At 38.3% G+C, this 18,378-nt stretch overlaps 1 pseudogene; it reads right to left on the minus strand.

Moving 5' to 3' along the window:
* Nucleotides 1-9,423: 9,423 nt before the first annotated feature.
* LOC148507743 (5S ribosomal RNA) lies at nt 9,424-9,542 on the minus strand (annotated as a pseudogene).
* Between the last annotated feature and the right edge of the window lie 8,836 nt (nt 9,543-18,378).

The raw sequence follows: 18,378 nt of genomic DNA on the forward strand, positions 1-18,378 counted from the left end.
ACATTTTATAAGGAGTTTAAAGATATACTAGCACCAATTTTAGTTAATCTTTTCAATAAAGTATCTGACAGTGGTTTATTACCTAAAGATATGTTAGAAGCTAGACTGGTAGCATTTCCTAAACCAGGGAAGAACCCTAATCTAATCACCAATTATTGACCGATAGCACTGTTAAATTCGGACATGAAAATTTATGCTAAACTTATAGCAAATAGGCTGAGCCAACTCCTCCCATCCCTGATACACCAAGACCAGGTGGGTTTTGTCTTCTACCGCCAAACCCCGGACCATACCAGATGTGTCATTGATTTGATTGAGGCCTTCTCTGCTTCGGTGGTACCATTGTTGGTGTTTTCTCTGGATGCAGAGAATGCTTTTGATAGACTCCACAGGAGGTATTTGTCAGAGGTGCTACAATGTTTTGGAATACGCAACAGAGCCTTCTCTTCTATAATGGCTCTATATTCCAACCCTTCAGCCAAGGTGTTTACTAATGGTTTTCTCTCCAATGGGTTTGATATATCTAATGGTACCTGCCAGGGTTGCCCACTGTCTCCATTAATATTCACACTAGCTATTGAACCCCTCACTGAGAATATTCAATCTTCAACAGAGATTCAAGGCCCTGTCTTTGCGGGAGTGCATCATAAGATCTGCTTATTTGCAGATGATGTACTGTTGACCCTTACACACCACATCACTATTTTATCGGCTTTACATGTGATACTGGATAATTATTCCCATGTATCATATTACAAGCTGAATACGTCAAAAACTGAAGCCCTCTCACTTAATGCCCCACCCAAATTACTTACCACTCTTAAATCTGTGTATTCATATGATTGGAAATCTAGAACTCTTAAATACCTCGGAATCCAGATCACCCCGACAACATCTGATTTAATTACGTGTAATTATCATCCCTTAATGAATGCGCTATCTTTAATGTTAACAGACTGGATGATGCAAGAGGTCTCATGGTTAGGACGTATAGCCACCTTGAAAATGATGCTTTTACCCAAGCTTCTTTACCTCTTTAGAATGATACCGATATTGATACCAAACTACTTATTAGATAAGGTCCATGTAAACTTTATTAAATATGTTTAGAAAAAAATAAGAGTTGCTAGGAGAATTTTGTCTTAAACAAAAATGGAGGGGGGATTGGCATTCCCGAATTTACAAACATACCAATTGGCATGTTTATTGAGTCAATTGGGAGAATGGTCCATGCAAGATAACCCAAAGACGTTGCTTAATTAGGAAAGAGACATAGCTGCCTCATTACCATTGACAGACTTACTTTGGTTGCCTCAATCCAGCACCCTCCATCGATTCCGTTGCTTAACAGCAGTCTTATCTTCCCAAAAAGCTTGGTTTGAAGTACTGTAGTCTCTAAGTTAGAAGACATTTCTCTCCCTACTTCTTATCTCTCTCTTAAATGAATTGCTTATTTTATTTCGAATTTAAGATTTGATAATTGGACAACTGAAGAAGTGGTTTCTTTAAATGATGTCTCCATGGGTGGCATTTTGAATTCTTTCACTCAGATATGAGAGAAAGTCTCTATACCAGTAAATGACTTTTATAAATTTCTACAATTACATCATTGGCTGTTCAGTGCAATGCAAACTCCCCATCATATATGTAAGGTCCCTAAATATATATACAATAGAGTTACTATATTGCATAACCTGGTGGTATACCCTTATGATTAGCTCTTAAATTTCTTCTACATTTTCATCCTTAGTGAAGTGGGAGTTGGATTTGTCATGCTCATTAACCGAAGAAGATTGGGCTTTCTAAATGTGTCTCACATGTGGAACAAGTTTATAAACTTCTCCATAGATTGTATCTTATCCCGGAGAAATATGATTTAGCCCACAATTTCCAATTTGTGTTGGCCACACTGCGGCCCTGTAGGTATTTTTCCACACATGTTCTGGTCATGCCCTAAGTTGGTCCCTTTATGGACACTTGTATTCAAACTTATTGAACAGGTTTTGAACATCTCTATTACCCCAGATCCTCTTGTAGCTATCTTTCATATATATCACGGAAACCTAACTAATAACGATCGCTACATAATTGGGCACATACTTATTACTACTAAACTGCTAATTGCTCAACATTGGAAATCAAATGTTATCCCTAATATTCAGGCAATAGAAAATAAAATACAAACCCACTATGAATTCGAAACAGCAGGGATCCCTTATTCATCCACTATGTCCAACCCCCTAATCCATTGGTTCGGTTGGAATGAATATTGGAGTCACAAACATTCCAGGGGTAACTGAATTGAACTAAATAAAATACAATAATGCAATATCTACAAAACTTTATTAGTTACAATTCATAACTTACAATTCATAGTAATGTTATTACTCTACAACTGATTATGTCAATCTCTGATGTGTCCCTATTTAGCTTGCATATGTGATCAATTATGGGAATATATATTGTGTTAATGTTCTGTATTCCAATGGACCTATGGTCTATTCTGATCATAAGATAAGTTGGCAATGTGTGTACCTCTTCCATTCCATTCCTTTAGTTGTTTTTTTTTTTCCTTTTCTCCCATTTATTTTGCATCATGATTTATTCAACATTTATGTTGTTCTATATATGTTTTCTGAAAATTAATAAAACTTTTATATTGAAAAAAAAAATTGTCAAGCAGCAATGCCCCAAACATCAAATAATGCAAAGAAAATAGGCGCAAGATAGAATTGTCCTTGGGCCCTCTAACCCACCCTTATGTTGTATATATGAAACAGGACATTCACAGTTTAACAAACCATTCACTTTAGCAACAGGGACTGCCACTTGTGGCTGAAATTATTGGTTTGTTTGGACCCCCCATAAAATAAGCTGCCAATGTGCAGTGGACATTGGTGGCAATGATTCCGTACACAAACTGGCTTTACAACATAGGTAAGATGATCAGATGTCGTCATCGTCATCCCCATCAGTGTGTACTTCCTCTTCTTCACACAATATTAATTAGTCCCTGCTGGAATCCACCATTACAGATGCTTCTGTAGTTTTTTACTTAATTGCTGGTAAAGGTCTTCCTCGTGGAATTTGTAATTCATTTTGATGAACATCATCTTTTCCACATTCTGGGGAAGTAATCTCCTCAACTGATCACTGACAAGGTTCCCGGTTGCCCTGAAAACTCTTTCAGAGTGCACACTGGAGGGTGGGCAACTTAAGCAAAGCAAAGCCAGTTTGTGTAAGGGACTCCAAATTTTCTCTTTTTTCTGCCAGTAGTGAATTGGACTGTCTGACATGCCTATTTGGATGCTATCCCTAAAATAATCATCAACCATTCTTTGAATGGTGACCGTATCAGACAGTCACGGTAGACATGTCACTCATTGTAGGCAGTTCTTTCAGACCCAACCAGATGTCCATTTTTGCTGACTGATCTGCATCTCCACCAGCAGAGGGTCTCTTAGGAAAATGTTGTTTTTTCCTGGCCGCTGCAGAAACTGAAGGAGGAGATGATGCCATGTCATGTGCCATTTGAGCTGACAATTTTTTCACCAACAGCTCTTTGCATCTTTTCTGATTTATGTTGGTTGGAAAGAAATACACAAGGTATGACTTAAACCTAGGATCAAGTATGGTTGCCAAAATATAGTGATCTGATTTCAAGAGATTGACGATCCTTGGATCCTGGCAAAGCGAATGAAGAGCTTGATGTACCAGTCCAGCAAACTTAGCAGAGTCACTCCTTTTCAGCTCCTCATTCAGTTTCTCCAGCTGTTTATGCAAAAGTCTGATTAGGGGAATGACCTGACTCAAGCTGGCAGTGTCTGAACTAACTTCACATGTGACAAGTTCAAAGGGTTTGAGAACCTTGCACAAGATGGAAATTAGTCTCCACTGTGCTTGACTAAGGCGCATTCCTGCTCCTCTCCCTATGTCATAGGCCATAGTGTAGCCTTGGATGGCCTTTTGCTGCTCCTCCATCCACTGAAGCATATAGAGGGTAGAATTCCACCTAGTCACTACCTCTTGCTTCAGCTGATGGCAGGGCATATTCAACAGTTCTTGCTGGTTCTGCAATCTTTGACACGCAGTTGCTGAATGCCAAAAATGCCCAGAAATCTTTCAGGCCACCGAGAGCATCTCCTGCATGACCCTGTAATTTTTTTTTAAATGTCGCACCACCAAATAATTATGTGAGCAAAACATGGGATGTGTTCAAATTCGCCCACATGTAATGCTTGCACAATATTGCTGGCATTGTCAGAAATCACAAATCCCGAGGAGTGTCCAAGTGGGGTAATCCATTTTGCAATGATTTCCCTGAGTTTTTCTAAGAGGTTCTCAGCGGTATGCCTCTTAGTGAAACCGATGATACACAGAGTAGCCTGCCTCTGAATAAGCTGCTGTTTATTAGATGCTGCTGCTGATGTTTGCACTGTTAGGGGCAATACACCTACCCAGTGGGCTGTCACAGTCATGTAATCTTTAGTTTGCCCTGTCCCACTTGTCCACATATCTGTGGTTAAGTGGACAGTGGGCACAACGGCATTCCGGAGGACATTAATAAGGTTTTTTTAATGTCCTTGTACAGATTGGGAATTGCTATTCTAGATAAGTGGAATCTAGAAGGGACATGGTAGCTGGGACACAGGACCTCCATTAACTGTGCAAAACCCACTGCATTAATGGCAGATACTGGATGCACATATAATACCAGCATAGCTCTTATGGCATCAGTAATCCGCTGTGCAACTGGGTGTCTGCTGTCATACTTGCAAACAAAAAGTGTGGTGGTTGCTCACATCAGCTTAATGACATTGCACAGGTGCTTGTAAAGAGCGGGGTTTACACTGAACTACAGGAAAAAAAGGGATTTTCCCTCCAGCACACTCCAGCAATATCAGCAAAAATACTTGAATCCTACATAATAAAAGAAATTCAGAGGTATTAGATACATACATTTGCAAATATATGAATAAGCGCTGGGCCAATGTCACGGCTCCTCTATACCGGCATCCCTAACATTATGGGGTTCATGTCTGAGGTGCAGGGAACTCCAAAAGAATCTAGCCAAGGACCATCCCCAGGGCATCACATGAAAAAGGGTAAAAAGGTGATAGTGAAGTGTACAGCATAGATATGTAAAGATAAATCAATAAGTGTTAATATAATGAGAAAGTTAAAATTAAATAAATAATAGACAAACAAATACAGAGTATATTGTCTTTTGCTTTGAAACTACAGTTCCCAGCAAGCCTCCCCCGCATGCTGGTACTTGGAGATCCATAAGTATCAGCATGCGGGGCATTACAGGCCTGCTGGTACTTGTAGTTCCACAGCAAAAGCAATATTAAAAAAAAGCAGAACACACACTGTTGAAAATAAAAATGTATTAAAACATACATGCACACACACATGTACTCACACATGCACACACTATCTCACATACTCACCTATGTATCCCTATAGCCAATCTGTCCTCTTCTCCAGTATACAATCCAATGGAGTGCCTGTAATAAAAATTCCATACTCACCTCCTCCTATGCGTGGATCTGTCCGTTTCATCAGGCAATCCAGGGTCTTGGCAAAAAAAAGCAAAATACCCGGACCCATGAACATTTAAATAGCAGCCTCCATTAACTTAATTACTCCACTGGTGATACTCATAAGGTTTTCTTTATCTAGCATAACACAACTAGACCTGCTGACTTTATAATTTTGAGGAAACAGGTAACATAAATATATTTAAACATACCACTTTTTTGTTATACTGTATACAGTAAGAGGTAATATAATAGAGGATGAATAGAGAGGATTTATATAAAACTAAATAAAAAATAAATATCTATATGGATAAATATAACAATAATAAATACATAAGAAAAAATAATAAATAAATAAATAAAAATCTTGCACCACCTTAACAGAATTTTTGGGAAATTCATGTTATCGTTGTTGTAGCTATAATTAAAGACACTAATTACCCATATAATTATGGTGACTCTAGCTATTATTTTCTAGGAGGTGCTAGTTAAATGTTAAGTAGAATCTGATTGGTTTCTATGGGCAACATCACTTCTAAAACTCACTTCTAAAAATTCTCACTTTAGTAACTTTACCCCTAAGAATTATTTTGTACATCTTGTTCTTCACTGTTGTTCTAATTACAAATGTGTCAAAAACATGAATGAGATACATCTGTAATATACTATGACCTAGACAGTTAGTTAGTTAATTCTCTAATGTTATTCCAATAACAGATATTTAAACCAATTCTCCTAACATACTGAAAATCAAATAGTTCCTCCAACATAATAAAAGAATGTGCTTGAAAAATTTAATAAATCAGAAAAAAGACAATAGACATGGATACAAACTCATCCCAAAACTATATATGAGATTAAAAATCAAGCTCAATGGTTTCATTTAATCCATCTGGATATAAGGTGTGTAGAGCATGTATCCAGTATGATTGTCTCATGCATAATGTTTTATATATATCACCACCTCTCAGTGAAATGGGGATTTGCTCTATAATGATCGCTGTCAAAACTTCTGAATTCCCTGCATGTACTTGTGCAAAATGGCATGGTACGCTATGTTTAGTAATATTATTGCCGATATTACGACGATGTTCTAAAAACCTAATTTTAAACTTACAAGTGGTTCGTCCAACATATTGTAATTTGCATGGACAAGATAACACATATATTACAAAATCGGTCTCACAATTCACAAAATAATTAATTGGAAATTTTCCTCCTACATTTGATGAACAAAACTGTGTGCCAAGATGGCCAAAGATGTGATGCAGCCTTTGGGCAGTGGAGGCAGCCTTGAGGGCTGGTGAGTCTCTTTAAGAAAATGTGAACAAGGCGCTGAGATGCTACCAATGTTGCCGAGTTGACACTGGCATCGGTGCACTGGATTGCGCACTTGGGCTGATGAGATGCTACCAATGTCACCGGGTTGACACTGGCATTGATGTGCCAGATTGCGCACTTGAGATGCTGAGATGTGAACAGTGTCACCGGTGTCAAAGCCGGATGGTTGGCTGAGACCTAAATTGTAAAATTAATATCTGAAGATGCCATGTTTGCGTTGTCTGCATGATGCCATCTGGCGCAGTCGGTATAATATCATTGTGCACGGTGCTATTTTAGTAATGTGTACATCTGCCATGTTACTGCACACTGTTAAAAATATATATAATAAATGTGCATGGATACAAATATATAAATATATTTTTAAAGACTTCATATATTCAGTGATGGCAGACATGTCTTGTGGACATGTTTGTGACAAATAATTAAGAATACACAAAGATACTCTGAGTGTTTACTTCACATATAGAAACAGTATGTCTGTGGCAATTGAAGTATAACACAGACACCGATATGCTCAGTGAGAGTGGATTTAGAAACAATTGTCAGACATTTAGCTACCATTAGAAATTGTAGGCCTTGTGACCCATGCTTATGTGGTTAAGAGGGACTGACAATTGTATTCTGAATAAACATAGGAAAGCCTTTTGTTAAAATTATCACACTGTTTGCTAAGGCTTGCTCCATCTATGAACAGGACAAACTCCATTGTCTATCATTTTTTTTAGCTAAGACAGAAGTAATATTGATAGTAGCCAGTGACTGTTTGAAGCTATATATATATATATATACATATATATTAGAACCGATAGTCTAGGCACCTGGTGCTTCCTGGTATATTTTACTGAAAGAGTCAAATAGTGTTCAAAGGTGTTCCAATATGTCCATTAAAAAAGTGAACACCACACTTCTCCGTAAATAAGAGATGGCTACTTTTCCTTCAGAGTGCTGGTTTGAGCAAAACAGCTAGGTAGACCTGAAAAAGTAGGAGAGAAGGAAAGGTGCCTAATAGTGTAATATATTTAGTGAGCGTATGGTGAACATACAACAAATAATTATTATGTGCGTACCAGATGTTTTCTTGGTAATAATAAGTTAGTATTTTCCAATAAAGTGATCCAGTGTTAGCACAGAGTGAAAAAAAGGTTTTAAATGATGTGCAGAATATCTATAAATAGCTAATCAATATGGATGTTGACCTCTTCCTAGAGGTTCAGTTAATATAGAGAACCAAACCACAATGAAGAATGATAATATAAATATTTAATAGGGACAGCAGGGTATACTCTACCCAACAAAGAAAAAAAAATTGACAATAAAAAAGGGGGAAAAATTGAGACAAAAGGGGGAGCAGCAATGCAATAGATAAAAGTGCTAAAAAATATTCTTAAAAAATTCCATAAGATGTAGCTGAGTACAAAAGTACGGTAAAGTGCTGGTGCAAACACTTAGTATTGCAGTCCATTTAGTCCATATATTGGAGGGTGGAGGAGGTCCTAATGCATTTCATCTATTTTAGACTTCTTCAAGGGGAGCAGGAGATGTGAGACAAGACTCCAACATGACCCATATTTATATGGGTATAGGAAATATTAAATTAATTGGATGATTTGGCTCCATGTGACCGGCAACCGGAAGTGTTTCTCCAGAGGTACCGTTTACATGTAGTACAAACTATTGTTTCAGCAAAGATGGCTGAGTACTCATAATGCAGACCTTTTCAAGTTCCTAACAGCTGTGTCTATGGTTAGGCCGGAGACAGATCCTGCTATGGCCCGCTCGTGGAATGCATTTCCGGATGTGACGTCATCCTCGGCCTCATCACGCCGGAAGTCATGTGTGTGATGACACGCACGTGAACCGCAAATGCTAGGCGGACATTTCCTGGTTAGCCGCGTATCTCCTTAGCGGCGGTTACCAGGGACGCTTATTGCAGAGAACAATAGCGAGTGCATTAGTTTACCTGCATTAGTTTACCTAAAATTTACAATTACTAAATATACTTTACTCAGTCCCTACAGAATTATTAATCCATGCTGCATATACAAAAGGAAATAAATAAAGGTAATTAATTATGTAGAAGAGACACTTTTGGCACACAGATATTAACATCGAAAATAGTGCATACACATATTAATACATAATGAGGAATCCCCCATCAAAGGAGGGAAGGGAAATGCAATTTTTGATTGACAAAATATCTGAAAATAGCGTGTACATATTCTACTACTGCTGTTTCTATGTTTGTTATCTCTATGCTTTTTTGTTATCTACTTAGTATCAATTAAAAATGCATATACTTAGAGAAAATACATACAAAAATAGATATCTAAACCCTTAGAATACTTTCCACATGATCTAGAGAATTTATAACATAAGAATACACATAAATTCGCATTTTAGCGGTATAATGCTCTTCTTTATTGTCTCCATTCTATACTATGCTTTTTGTTGTAATTTATTAGCTGAGTTTAGTACGAGATTGATTCCCATAAGAAAAAACAGTATTTTCCTTCGCATATCCGATTACTCTTTGGTATACCTGCTGCTCCTGGTATTCTTGGGTGGTCTTCCATCCCAGTACTAGCCAGGCCCAACACTGTATAGCTTCCAAGATCAGACAGGATTGGACACTTTCAGTGTGGTATAGCCGTAGGTATCTTAATATTATATCATGCATCTCGGAACACCTTTGACTTTTCATAGAAATGGGGCAATCTCGTAGCTCTCATTTAAACCATGTGGAGACAATGTATTGAGCTTGTATATCCAGTACATTTCCCATTGAGACAATTTCCTGGTTATCGGTCAGTATCGGTCGGTATACCCTCTCTCTAAAAACTTGTCCTACATGACTTCAAGCTGGTAAATCCCTTCCTCTCTATTCCTTGCAATTCTCAGTGCCCATAAGAACTGAGAAAAGAGGAGAGCATTTACAGTACAGTGGAAGTTCACCTCTTTTAACTGTTCAAGAGACTTTAACTTGACTCCTTATTATTATTTTACCTGATATCCAGAATTAAAATACCACGTTTTTGAGATTAAATATCCTTGTATTTCATTTCATATACAAACATAGGGGTTTCTCTTGAGCACATTTATTATCTTGTCCTGTATTACTGTTAGAAGGATAGACACCCTTCTCCATAAGTGCAGCCCACCCCGCCCACATATCTATCTTATAGTACTCAGCCCAGTGCACAACAGATCAATCTGTTTAATTAAATAATTGTTACAATCCACTTTTTTTTGGAATGTCATAGTATGGATTTGATTACCTATGATTTCTACTGTGATGTCTAAAAAAACAATCCTATTGTGGTGATGAGTGAGCGTGAAAGATAAATTAAAATAGTTGTGATTTAAGTGATAGACAAACTTGGTGATAGAAAGATCATCCCCCTTCCAAACAAAAAACAAATCATCTATATAATGTGCATAGAGGACCAGGTTCATGCCAAATGGGCCATTCCAGATGTATTCATCCTCAAATGCGCCCATGTAGATGTTAGCATAATTTGGCATGAACCGGGACCCCATCGCAGTGCCATGAACCTGTAATAGAAAACGTGATCAAATAAAAAATAATTGTGCGTGAGAATGAAGTGAATACAAGAACCTAAAAATTTGTGCTGTTCCGCCGATATTTTGGGATCTTCTTCTAAGCTTTTTATTACCATCTGTATACCTAATTTATGTGGTATATAGGTATAGAGTGATGAAACATCACAGGTTAACAGATGGTAATCCTACTGCCATTGTACATCTGACAGCAATTTAAAAAACTGCATTAAGTCTTTGATGAGATCTCAGCGCAAACTTGAAGGAATTGGTCCAAATAGTATAACAAATTGGCAGTGAGGGAACCTGCACCAGAAATAATAGGAAGCCCAGGTGGATTGTGCAGTGACTTGTGAATTTTGGGTAAATGATAATACGTGGGAGTAATAGGATGTGTAGGAAAAAGAAAGGTAAATATATCTTTAGTGATAAAACTTTTATCTATTGCTCCTTGTAAAAGTATTAGAAGTTCATTTTGGTATGTCTTCATGGGATCACTAGCTAGGGTGGTAAAGAACTTAGGATCAGATAGTTGCTTGATCGCCTCTGCCAAATAGTCTGAGGTATTCTGTACCACCACTCCACCACCTTTGTCGGCAGTTATTGTTTGATCTTTTTGTAATTCTTTCAGTGCTGCTCCTTCTTTAAATTTTAAGTTATTAGTATATATTAGATCTGTCTCTGCTTTAGTACAAAGTAATTCAAACTCTCTTAATGTATTGTGGTAGAAGGTCTCAATGGGGGCGCTTTATACTGTAAAGGAAAAAATTGGGATTTATTCTTACATTTAGCAGCTATAGTATCACTATGTGACCTAGCTATATCAAAAACTGGAAGTGGTGTCTCTGATTGTGTACCACCTTTTTTTATTAAGATAATCAGTTCATTTAATGGAATAGCATCCTCTTCACTCAATACTAGGATAGCTGTTGTTATTACAGAGTCTACTAGAATAGTTGTTCCTTCTATTTTACGTTTAACCAAATTTTTTTTCTGTCATTGCTGTCTTTTAGGAATCTATTCCTTTACAGATGTATACTGTATGCCTCTCAGACCAGAGGATTCCAACACAGAGAGTGGACTTACATTAGAGCTCAGGATTGTGGACACATTATAAGAAATGGACTTTACTAGCAGTTCCGCATTTCATCCCTATGTGTTCACAGGTGCTCCTATATCCACGTATTCTCTGATATTATTATTGATACTGTGATCATTTATAGCTGTGTGAAATACATACACATTCTTAATTATTCACTGGAGTTTTAATAAATATATTTTCTTGCTTTTTCATTCAATGTTCCATTGTGCTTCATATACTGTACAGACTCAGGTGCACACAGATATACAAGTGTTGCATATCATATTAATGAGCACAGTCTGCTAGTGCTTCATAGTTGCATTGCGACTTAAGGAGACTACACACATGGCAATTTTTTACACGATTTGCCCGATTTTTGACAAATCGTAATAACAAATCATGTAAAATATGCCCAATCTGGGACACAATGCACTGGATGTACGATAGATCTTAAGTCAGATTGTAAATTTTTTACTTCAAATCGTGGTCACGAGCTGCCTGGGAAGTATCAATTCCTGTCTGTCTATACCTTCTAACAATCGATTCCTGCCTATACCTTCTAGACAATATTCATTCCTATACCTTCTAAAATTGTCGCTATTCAGCATTATGAGTCGCACAAGAAATAAATGCTTTCAGACTTTGAGTGTGATTCCAAAGCACAAAAAGATATTATTCAATATAAAAAGAGATGGTTACACGCTGTGATGTAATTACAATTAGCGCAATTAAATCATATAGACCAAAGGTACAGTTGTTACATATGCACGCGCTCTGGGCCCAGATACTGGCATCAGCAATAGAAATCTCCGTCAACAGCACAGCAAGAAGACTCTCGACTGGGGTCAGAGAGCGCACATATACACTTAAAGGGATAGGCAATACAATAGAACAGATTGGCATGATTCCATTGGTTCTCCTTCATGGTTACAGGATAGTTCATAGGTCAATTCGTATGGACACGTCAGCCTCCAACAGCCCTTTGTGTCCTATTTCCCGCTGCATGTTAATCTAAGCTGGTAACATTACAGAGTACATTTTAATGTTCTAACCCTCTATAGTCCATAATTTTCAGACGCATGTTGTGATCTTCTCACCGATGATACCGGAAATTTGTTGAGACACAGTGGATCAGTACAACACCAAACATGGTCTACTTATCATGTCCTAAACCTTAGTTATCAAATAACCTTTATTTCACAATATTAATCATTACTGAATAAACCTTGAATATTACACTTTAATGTTGAGGAACCTTTTGTGTAAGTGTGCAGTGTGTAAGTATTGGGGAATTGGGAAAAGACGCTAGTTAGCACTGTGCAACTATGTGTTTTGTGGAGTACATCATGGTACGTGTTTTGCAGGGTTAATCATTTTATATGTTTTAGTGACTGTCTGTATTGGTATGGTGAGGACTTTTAACTTCTTTCTATTGCGTGGGAATCGCACAACACTAAATAATAGCATCACCGTATGTACTTATAACGGCATGATTCTCTAAAAAGCCGCTGGGCGACCAGTCGGCCTCTCGTTGCCATTCGCAAAATGGCGTCACCCCGATCTAATTTTAAACCGATCCTGTCTCAGCCAATTATCCGGCTTCAACAGTCCACCCTTTCATAGCAAACAACATGCTATCATACTCTAATTTTAAAATTACTTTAGGCTTACATTATGACATATTATTTAATGATAATTTATGGGATGGCACAAGGTGGTTCTTAAACCATCAATAATGGGTCTCTAGGAGGGGACATAAAACTACCCTTATACGCACTCAGCGGATCTTGGAAGATCATGGGAAAAATGTGGGGATGCACCAATCCTATAAAGGAAGTTTTTTTGGGGAATAGGGACTTACATTATTTAAAATAACATTTTAATAACACATTTTATGCATGTCTAAATATTATACATTATATGATGGTATTTCATAGTTCAGGGTTGTAATGCAGTTCTACATTTACCTCAGTATTCCTATCATTACTACTGACCACCATCATTATTTCATTCCTTTGATTCACTTTATCTTTACATTTTCCACATTTCAACAAAGTAGGAACACACCTGACACATATGCCAATTACTATGATGACAACCAGTATGAGGATCAGGAGTTTACCTATGCTTGCAATCATTTACTGGACCCACTCTCCTAGACCTGAGAACCATTTCACTGGGTTCGACCATGAAACCCATTCCTCCACCTTCTCCTCTACTTCAGCCACTGAAGCATTATGGTTCTTCTGAAATTCCCATTTTACCTGCAGAATTTTATCCATCTTCCGGTCTATCACCTCCTTGGGATCGCTGGTATCATTTGTAATGTAAGTGCAACACTTTACTCCAAATTGGGTGGCCAAAGTTACGCAATACCCCCCAGTGACAGCTGTTAAATAATTTAACACTAGTCTATGTTGCACGAGTTCTTTCTTGTAAGCTTGCAACTCCCTACCTGTATACCTGAATGTGTCATCATACACCTCGGTGATATTATCTATTAATCTAGCAAGATCTTGATTATACCTAATATTTAGTGTACCCCGAGCGATCCTAGTGGGATCTAATGCTACCAAAACTTGAAAGCCAGTTGTCTCACTAATTAACTGTATGGCTTTATGCACGTCACCAGATATATTTATTTTGTCTCTGTGTTCATACTGTGTGTGAAGATATGGTGATGGTGTGTTTTTATTAATACAAAGCATTTCACCATGTGTAAGGGTCATAACTTCAGGAACTACTCTTCCCAAATAACACAAAAACCTTCAGAACTTGGAGAGAGCCACTTATAAGCTTTCCTTCCACATATAAAATATACATCATCGGGAAGAACATAAGGAATAGTGAACATCAATAACCCACACATTTCCCTAGCAAGTGATCCTACTTCAGGTTCTTCCATTTGACTCATACAAGCTTCTCGTTGTAATATCTTGGCACAATACCCTTCTGGTACCCTACCAATCATTTCTTTGGTGGAACTTATAGCCTGATTCAGAGCTGCTCGCTCTGACAGAGCGCTCGCTCTGAATCAGGGCCGGGCTTTTTTTTTTGGAGCGGCCTCTTGACCGCTCGCATAGCTGTGGGTAATCACCCACAGCTATAGCGAGCGGCCATCATGATGGTTGCGATGGTCAAGACCATTGCGACCATCAGGCTTGCGATGAGACCCTTGTGGTAGGATCTCATTCATCACAAGCCCCAGAGCTTTTGGCTCTAACAGAGCCAGAAGCTCTCCACTGACATCACTCCTGATGTCAGTGGAGCCTGCCCCAAATGTCAAGCGTTCCCTCGGGAATGCCTCCATTTGGGCAGCCACCCCCCTGGCCCGTCCACCGACGGGGGCGAACTGTCACTCAACATCGACAGCTTGCCCCCTTTGGGGCGAGACCCAGAGCGATGGATTGCCCATCGCTAGCCGGGTCTCATGCATGCGCATGATGAAGCTGGCTTCATCGTGCGCATGAGCTGTGGGCCACCATCGACCCGGTTGCGAGCGCTTGCGAACGGGACTGAATCAGGCCCTTAGTGTATATTTACACCGGAAGTGTCTTCCACTTGAGCTACTGTAATTGTGCGTAACAATTCATAATTCATAGGCTCATGATCAGCTCTTAGTGAGAATGTCATCGTCTGATTATTCCCAGTCACCTCCCAACTTCCTGGTTCATTGCAGTTGGTGATGTTAAAACATAAAAGTGATTTATCTACTTGGTACTGGTGGAGTTTAAAATGAGGGGGTTTTGATTTAAGAAATTTTCCATCTAGTGCATGCCCTCTTTGTGATTCTAAAATTTCAGAGACATTTAATGGGAATGGCACTAATCCTACATTATGCTGTCCTTGGGGCACGTGAGAGCACACCCAACAGTCGGTTTGGTTTAAAATTTTGCCCACCATGGGGTGATAATCCTCTAAAGGATACCCACCCCAATACTGGTTATACTTAGGTTGACACCATTGGATGCATCTCTCATCAATTATGGACCCACAACCAATCCTTCACCTTCATTCAAACAACCATTACCATCCAGGTGCTTCACACTCCCTGCCTCTGTACTCTGTAGCTTTATTGCAGTCAACTACCTCTACACATTCAAATCACTTGCTAATACCTTCTATATCACTTACATAAACTCTCTTCAATCCCATACAAATACTTAGACAGTGTTGACCCTTAAAAAAAAAAATTAGATTAACCTTTTTTCACTTTAAAATGGTGACACGTCTGTCAAAATGAAAACCCCCCAAAAACCTAACCCTTGTTACCTGTCTTTTGTTATCAGATCAACACCTTCCCTGTGTTATCTGTCCGTCCTTATCAGATCAGCACCTTCACACAAATATTATCTTGTTATCAGATATCTGCAAATCCTTTTCACACTATATAACCATGTGGAATTCCAAAAACACCTATGTCACCAATGCCTATCACCTCAACCCCTATATAATTAATTAATAACAGCAAAAAGCCTAAACATTTATCTGACACAAAACAAATCTTAAACAATATTTGAAATTCAAGAATAAACACCTCAAGTTTACATATATCATAAAATATCAGCAGAAACTGATCTATGTTAATCAAACTGTCTGCTAAATCTAACACAGCAAAATACAAACAATTAAAACACATCTACCTTGACCACCCAATCAGGGGTTTCCACCAAAGGAAAGGAAGGGGAAAGAGGAAAGGTGAGAGAAAGTATGTGCAACCTTATTTTAGTGGATCACTCACACATGTTACATACACTATCTACGGCCTTATAGTGTGTGTTTTTGACTAGTGACACACCATATTCTAATCCTAACTCCAAGCAGCAGCCAGAAGCAATACTTGGGTAGGATTCTTACCAGACTCTACTGCCATGAAGGTCAGTCAAGCATACACACATGCACACAACTTTCTCCCACAAAACAAAAATCTGGTTTGCACATTTTTTTTCTTTTATCTCAGAATGAGCAGAAAAAGAAACAGAAGATATCAATGCAGTTCCTTAATATTTACAAGTTCAAAACATTCTACTCTCAGGAAATTATTATAAAATAAAAGTATGTCCAATATCTGACAGATAACTCAATCCCTTAAAAACAACAATCTTGTAATAATTTCAGAAATCAATGTAACAACAAAAGAATAATGCAAAGACAATCACTCAATTAGCAAATTTAAAGAATACCAATATTTTACACTTAACAAATTTCAGTGGAAGGAGGAAAAAAAACACAGGACAGAATAACTTTTCTTATCTACCAGCACACTGCCCAGACTGAGAAGGGGGAGAAACTTCTGGGATGGAGAAAAAAAAAACCACACAGCTCACAGCACAAATCTTCTGACAAACTGTGAAACTACACTTATAATCACACTGTTAAAATAAGGGGGAAAGCTTATCAAACTTCTAACAAAAATGAACAAATCCAGAACACTCAATTAATACAAGCAAAGTTTGACTTACCGCTCCATCAGAGACCAAGAGAGGAGGGGGAGAGGAAAAAACAATACTGCATTAAAGAAAAAATTAATTTATGAGTAAAACAGCTTACTGCCTGTGCAGACTATATCTCTCTCCCTCAATCACTGATGCAGAGAGGACGAGCCCCCATAATTGATAACATGATAGTTCTGGATTACTTACAAACCTTACTTGTTATAAAGAGTACTGAAATAATTCACACAAATACAGATTTTAAAATAAATGACAATGTTTTTACTTAAAGACAGCTTAATCATAAATATATTTTACCATTGCAGACTTACAACAAAAAACATAGGTTATGCCAACAGCAGTAGGGAATACTTGTAAAATAAATTTGTGACACCCAGTACAGAACAGCAGGATTGCAGTCAGCCAATACTTCAAACATACATAATGGCAATGGCACCCCCGAACCTCATCGTGTTCTCTCTCCTCTGTTCTCTGACTGCTACCCCCTCCCTCTTTCTCTGGTGAGTTTTATACTATAATTTTGTCTATACCTCCAATTAATCCAATTAGTACAATTAATCTAATTGCTGATGCCCTTTCCAGAAGGTTTGTTGAGCCCTATCCTCCAAGCAACACTGTGGTGAAGCTAGAGGAGTAAGAGAGGGTGAAGATGGCGAACTGTGGAAAATGGTAGAGAGCTGTGTACATGGACGGATGGCAAAAATAGATGTGGGCAAGGCAGATAGCTCACCTGAAAGTGTTTTAGCTTCACCAGGGTGGTTGAAACTAAGGGGGGGTGGAGTTTGACGGGGTCAGCATAATTCCACATGAAGTAACTGTGGAATATCCAGATCTCCCAGGTTTGGCAGAGCAAAGGCATTAGGAATGTGTAATGTCCAGTTCAGGTGTTGCCTCAATCAGAATCTGGAAGGCAGCTGATTACAGACACCTGTGTGAGGCTGGTTTAAGAACTGCAGATACACTGGAGAAACTGAGCCTGATGGTGAGATAGTCACCCAGCTTATAGGCCTAGGGGGTGACTAGTGTTAAGCTGGCCACACACTAGACCAACTTGCATCCAACCAGCCAACTAGTTGATTGGTTGGAATGAAAATCTGGTAAGGTATGGGAGTAACTGATGATCAGCAATTTGCTCCTAAATGCCAGAAAACAGATGAAAATGGTTGTCAGACAAGTTTGTTAAATGTTTGATCTAAACAATTTGTTCAAACAACAGTTTTTGTCCATTTTCCGGCGTTTGGGAGCAAATTGCTGATTGTCATTTGCTTTCTTTCCTTACCAGATTTTCTTTCCAACCAATCAACAAGTTGGCTGGTTGGACAGATAATCTGTAGATGTGTGGCCAGCATTAGGGGTCCTGGACCTGTGAGTCCACTGAAGAAATATTGCTGTTTGGAAG

This window comes from Taudactylus pleione, unplaced genomic scaffold, assembly GCF_031769625.1.
Source record: "Taudactylus pleione unplaced genomic scaffold, aTauple2 ptg000386l, whole genome shotgun sequence".
Classification (NCBI taxonomy): domain Eukaryota; kingdom Metazoa; phylum Chordata; class Amphibia; order Anura; family Myobatrachidae; genus Taudactylus; species Taudactylus pleione.